At 39.9% G+C, this 6,621-nt stretch overlaps 1 pseudogene; it reads right to left on the bottom strand.

The window, feature by feature from the left end:
* Nucleotides 1–2,826: 2,826 nt before the first annotated feature.
* On the bottom strand, nucleotides 2,827–3,831 carry LOC116912041 (annotated as a pseudogene).
* Between the last annotated feature and the right edge of the window lie 2,790 nt (nucleotides 3,832–6,621).

Below are 6,621 nucleotides of genomic sequence, written 5' to 3'. Positions count from 1 at the left end.
TATTCCCTCCCTGAGGACTAGCTTTCATCTTACTCAAAGGTAAGATTCAGTGGAAGGAAGCCATAACATCTTCAGAAGATATGTTGAGTGTTAGAGACAAAGAAAATGAAAGATTTTATTTTTAGAAAGGAAACCTAGTTTTGAATGGAAGAAAGCCAGGGGATATCCAGAATGTTCTATGAAAGGTAAATATCTGAAATTGTTACCAGTTAAGTAAATAGTATAAGAAAATATGACATATTCTAAATAATTTTAATTATTATGTGAAAAATTTTGCAGAACATGATACAAACAAATATCTACTCAATTCAGATATGAAATCAATGATAGCTCAATGTCAAAGCAATTACTATACCCAAGTCCACATCAGGAGACTAATGAAGTTATCAGAGTTTGTTATTGCAACACGGATGATTCAAAGACAGGTGAAGCATGAAAATGTCCACACTAGCATGGGTAGTGACTCATAAAGGCTGTTTTGCCAGTCTCTCTGAACAACACACTGCCACTTATAGAGGTAGAAAAACATTTTCCTGACAGCTTGGCTGGCTGAAGTATCTCCATGTGTATCTTGATGTGCGGTTACTGATTCCATAATCTTCTGGCATGGGGGTGGGGGTCCTGTGTAAATATTCAGGAACTCCATGAATCTATGAACCTCATCCTCTTTCCAAGAGAGAATATAAAATTACTTCCTAATAGTCAATTTTCTTAAAATCTGTAAAACAATAATTATTATGTTTTTTAAAAGGAAAAACTTTTGGAGGTCTTTTGGGAAAGAAAATTATTGCTACATGGCACACTGAATTTTCTCTATCTGCTATTTATCAATAGGAAAACATACTACAAATGACTCAATACACAATAATGGTATACATGAATAATGTATATTGAAATTAGAAGCGAGAACTCTTTTTACTGAGATGTATATCATTAGTCGTTAGCAATTGTCACTAATCCATACACAAAATCATTTTTAGAATGCATTAATTATCATCTCATTTATACCTAAGATGCTAGTTTTCAAAACCCAAACTAAAAGAGAGTAAAAGGGAAAGACTCCAGAAAACAAAAACAAAAGCAAACATACAAAAATACCTATCTATAATCTTTTGAATAGTTCCAGTGCTGTTCATGTCCTCAAGTTGAGTAACTGATTGGTCCTGTACTGCACTCAACCAAGAAGCATTAGTGGTACATATGAGGCTGGAGCCGTGATTTGCTCCATGTGTACTCTGGTGGTTTAGTCCCTGGGATTTCTCCAGGTCTGGTTGGTTGATATTGTTCTTCTTCCTATGGTGTTGCAAACCCCTTCAGCTCCTTCAGTCTTTTCTCTAATTCCTCCAATAGGGCCCTTGGTCCTCTGAAGGCTCGATGCTCCAGTGTAGAGGAATGAGAGGGCAGGGAGTTGGGAAGAGGTGAGTGAACAGGGGAGCACCCTCACAGAAGCAAGGGGAGGGATGGGATAGGGGGTTTTCAGAGGGGAAAGCGCGAAAGGGGATAACATTTGAAATAAATAAAACATCTAATAAAAAAGAAGCATTAGTGGGTAATAATTAGTATTCATACTTAGCTGTGCTGAAAAATAATGCTTTAATATTTGTATTTCACTGGCACTCCCATTATGTATTTACAAGAAAATGTAAACTCCTATGCCATGATCAGTGCCCCAGTTTAGAAACAATAAGGATCCAGCTATACCTCTCTTGGGCATATACCCACAAGATGCCCCAACATATAAAAAAGACATGTGCTCCACTATGTTCATAGCAGCCTTATTTATAATAGCCAGAAGCTGGAAAGAACCCAGATGCCCTTCAACAGAGGAATGGATACAGAAAATGTGGTACATCTACACAATGGAATATTACTCAGCTATCAAAAACAATGCCTTTATGAAATTCATAGACAAATGGTTGGAACTGGAAAATATCATCCTGAGTGAGGTAACCCAATCACAGAAAAACACACATGGTATGCACTCATTGATAAGTGGCTATTATCCCAAATGCTTGAATTACCCTAGATGCATAGAACACATGAAACTCAAGACGGATGATCAAAATGTGAATGCTTCACTCCTTCTTTAAAAGGGGGAACAAGAATACCCTTGGCAGGGAATAGAAAGGCAAAGATTAAAACAGAGACAGAAGGAAAAAAAAAAAGAAACAATAAGTTATATATCTATATCTGTATCTATATCTATCTATTTCTCTATTTCTCTCTCTCTCTCTCTCTCTCTCTCTCTCTCTCTATATATATATATATATATATATATATATATATATACACTAAGTTTGTATTTGTGTACATTCATAGTGGATACCCCAAAGAGTGAAGGAGGAAGGAAAAGGGGGTCATGATCAGATATGGGAAAAGACAAGAGAGAAGTTCAGAGAGCAGATGTAGCAGTGGAGGTGGGAAACGGAGGAAACTACTAGAAAGTCCAAGATGCCGGGGATACAAGAGGCTCCTAGGACCCAATGGGATGACATTATCAGTAATACCTAACAGTGGAGAGACAGAACCTGAAAGGATCACCTTCCGTAGATAGCCAAAGCTATCAGTTGAAGAATCGGGCCATCTACCCATCTCAAAAAAAATTTTTTTTGAGGTGGGTGCAGCGAACTTTATTGATGGTATTCAAGAGAGAAGGGAGGGCTCCCTAAGCCCCTCCTGTTATTATGGGGTCTGGGATGGAATTGTTTGGGAGATGCTCACTGTTGGGGGCCGAGCTGGGATGGCGACTCCTCAGAAACTGAGGGCCTCTCTCTTGCTCTCATTATTCTTGCTGGGCTGGGGTGGGTGGTCTAGGGTTTCTTACTCCTAGGAGGTCATGTAGGCCATGAGGTCCACCACCCTGTTGCTGTAGTCGTATTCATTGTCATACCAGGAAGTGAACTTTACAAAGTTGTAATTGAGAACAATGCCAGCCCCAGCATCAAATGTGGCAGAGTAGGAGTTGCTGATGAAGTCGCAGGAGACAACCTGGTTCTCAGTGTAGCCCAGGATGCCCTTTAGTGGGCCCTCGGACGCCTGCTTCGCCACCTTCTTGATGTCATCATACTTGGCAGGTTTCTTCAGGCAGCATGTCAGATCCACAACGGATACATTAGAGGTAGGACCATGGAAGGCCATGCCAGTGAGTTTCCCGTTCAGCTCTGGGATGGCCTTACCCACAACCTTGGCAGCACCAGTGGATGAAGGGATGATGTTCTGGGCTGCCTCACGGCCACCACACCACAGCTTTCCAGAGGGGCCATCCACAGTCTTCTGAGTGGCAGTGACAGCATGGACTGTGGTCATGAGCCCTTCCACGATGCCAAAGTTGTCATGGATGGCCTTGGCCAGGGAGTCTAAAGAGTTGGTGGTGCAGGATGCATTGCTGACAATTTTGAGGGAGTTGTCATATTTCTCGTGGTTCACACCCATCACAAACATGGGGGCATCGGCTAAAGGGGTGGAGATGATGATCCTTTTGGCCCCACCCTTCAAATGAGCCCTAGCCTTCTCTATGGTGGTGAAGATGCCAGTAGACTCCACGACATACTCAGCACCAGCGTCACCCCATTTGATGTTAGCGGGATCTCACTCCTGGAAAATGGTGATGGGCTTCCCGTTGATGACAAGCTTCCCATTCTCAGCCTCGACTGTGCTGTTGAACTTGCCATGGGTAGAGTCATACTGGAACATGTAGACCATGTAGTGGAGGTGAAGGAAGGGGTCGTTGATGGCAACAATCTCCACTTTGCCAGATGCAGAAGAGAAGGCAACCCTGTTAACCAGGCGCCCAATATGGCCAAATCCGTTCACATTGACCTTCACCATTTTGTCTATGAGACTAGGCTGGCACTGCACGGGAAGATGAGACTGTCTCTGGAACAGGGTGGAGCAGAGAGCCCCATCTCAAAAATTTTAACCAGATATATCTCTTCCTAAAGAAAACACAGGAACAAAATTTGGAGCAGAGGCTGAAGGAAAGGCCATCTAGAAACTTCCACAAATGGGTCCATCCCATCCACAGATGTCAAACCCCAACACTATTTCTAATGCCAAGACATGCTTGCTGGTATAGCTGTCCTCTGAGAGGCTCTGCTAGCATCTGACTAAGACAGATGCAGAAACTTACAGCAAACCATTGCACTGAGCCCAGGGACCCCAATGGAAGAGTTAGGGGAAGAACTGAAGGAGCTGAAGGGAATTGCAACTACATTGGAAGAACAATAGCAATTAACCATACCCCACAGAGCTTCCAGGACTAAACTGTCAGCTAGAGTATACAGGAATGGGTCCACTGTTCCTGATACAAATGTATCAGAGGACTGCCTTATTTGGCACTAATAGGAGGGGAGACTCTTGGTCCTGTGGAGCATCATTACCCCAGCAAAGAGTGATGCTAGAAGAGTAAGGAGGAAGAGGGTAGTTGGTCTGGGGAGTACCCTCTTAGAATGAAAGGGGAAAGGGAATGGAAAAGGGGGATTTTCAGAGGGGAGACCAAGAATGGTGATAACATTTGAAATGTAATCAAATAAGATAATTAATAAAACATAAATAAAAGACAGAGACTAATCCCTCCAAAACAAACAAACAAAAACTCTATCCAAAGACTACACCATTCTTCGGGCATGATTTACATTATACTTTAAGGTGACATAAAATATGCATGACTTACATTGTTTTCTGCGTAAAGAGACTTAAAACAGGAATGAGCTCTACCACAAAATTCATTTCACTTGCATAATCAACATTGCACTACCAAGATTTTATACCCAAAGACTCACTGCCTTTCCCTGAGGTCAGGAAAACAGACTAAGCACATAGATGCTGTTACAAATGACACAAAATTGGTAAGCACATTAACTGATAAATGAATGGTGCAGCTATCTGGTCTACCCATCTCTGATAAAAATAAAGAGCTGTGGACTTATAAAATTGATGGGCTAATGAAAAAATGACTCCAAACATATAAAATGGCAAATAATATGATGCAACAAGAACTTATATTCTTTATCCACATTCTTTTTATCTTTTAGGTGTATAGAATCAATAATTTATTCCTGTAATAGAGTGACAACTTCCATTAGTTGGAGGTGATATCATTAAGGGTCTGTGCTTTAAATATGGCCAGGAATTAACAAGGTGATACAACGAGGAAAAAAATACATTTGGTGGGTAGATATGGTATATATAAATAAAGGTATAAAGACACAATAATGCTAAAAAGAAAAACATGAATACTTCTAAGTAGAAGAAAAAGAAAAACTTCAAAATTTCAATCTTCAACGTAAGTGAAGGATAACAGTAGGCCAATATCTATATAATCAGAAATCTAAAGAATTGCAAGAGGAAAATAGATTAGGGCAAGCAGGGAGAGTTTGAAACATGGCTATCATTACATTTTGAACTAGGATGAGAAGTGTCACAATTATATCTTTCTCATCTATGCAATCAGGCAGAGACAAGTACACCCTGAACATTTGGTTTTCTCCTACAAGCTTCCTGGAAACACAATATACTGTAACTGTATCAAAAATGCATGTCATCTTCTCATTTTGAGAAATAATAATATGCAAGCATAAAAGGTCCTGAGTAAAGATGGAGAAGTAGCAACTGGACCCAATGCTACTAAGTAACTGGATCAATGACATTGGTCTTTCTTATTTATTCCTCTTTTGCACCCAGGTCTGTGTCTCACTGCTAAAGTATAGGTACAGCAACAGATTTCTTAATTCTTTGTTCTTGGGTTGTGTTTATCTAAGCAGGATCATAAGAAGAATAGAGAAAAACATAAGGGAAGTCAGGTTTCTATTAGAAATCTACATTTGATTGCCATGACGGCCCTCCCATTTATTTCTCTCTTTGCACTTTATCTATCCTTCGTTGCACCAAACTATTCTTTGCCATTTTCTCAGCTTGATATGAACCTGATTATTGTGTCTAGTTGGATTAGTCTTGATCTTATAGCCCTTGGTATTTTCTCCTCCTATTGATGACTACAAAAAGGTTTCCTTTGTTTTCCCAAATTTCCATACATAGCACACTGTAAGCCATTTTATCAAATCTCTAACTAGTTTGTTAGCCAAACTAAAAGAAGTCAAAGGAAAGAGACTGTTAGAACATTCTTTCATTGAGATATCCCATATTTGAATATGATCTCCAGCCACATTAGATAAGAGCTAGCGACTGTACCATAGCATCCATAAATGCTGAGAAGGTAGACCCAACCATCCCTCCGCTTCCAATGGTCTACATTCCCAAGGTACTGAAAAATTTAAATTTGGAGTATCTGATTGATCACACACATTGATAATTCAGAAGATTGCATGACATGTTAAAAGATTCTGTCAAGTTTAAGAGCCAAGTATAAACACAGGGCTTGAGAATTGGTTTTGTTATTATTGAAAGAGGCAGTTGTAAACTATGAGATTATGGAAGGGACATTTGGTTCTTATTTGCTATCCAAATGAGAACACCTAGTCACCAAAGAGTCTGAAATCAAGATACCACTTTTCATCAGAACAAGCACTCTGTATATTATTCCCACTCTATTTTTTAAGGCAAAGACCCTAGTCTACGAACTTCTACTACTATCTTAATTTTCGTGGTTATATTTAAATTCCT

Source organism: Rattus rattus, chromosome 11, assembly GCF_011064425.1.
Source record: "Rattus rattus isolate New Zealand chromosome 11, Rrattus_CSIRO_v1, whole genome shotgun sequence".
Taxonomy (NCBI): Eukaryota; Metazoa; Chordata; class Mammalia; order Rodentia; family Muridae; genus Rattus; species Rattus rattus.
Note: the sequence above shows the minus strand (reverse complement) of the source record. Positions and strands in the feature narration are given on the sequence as shown.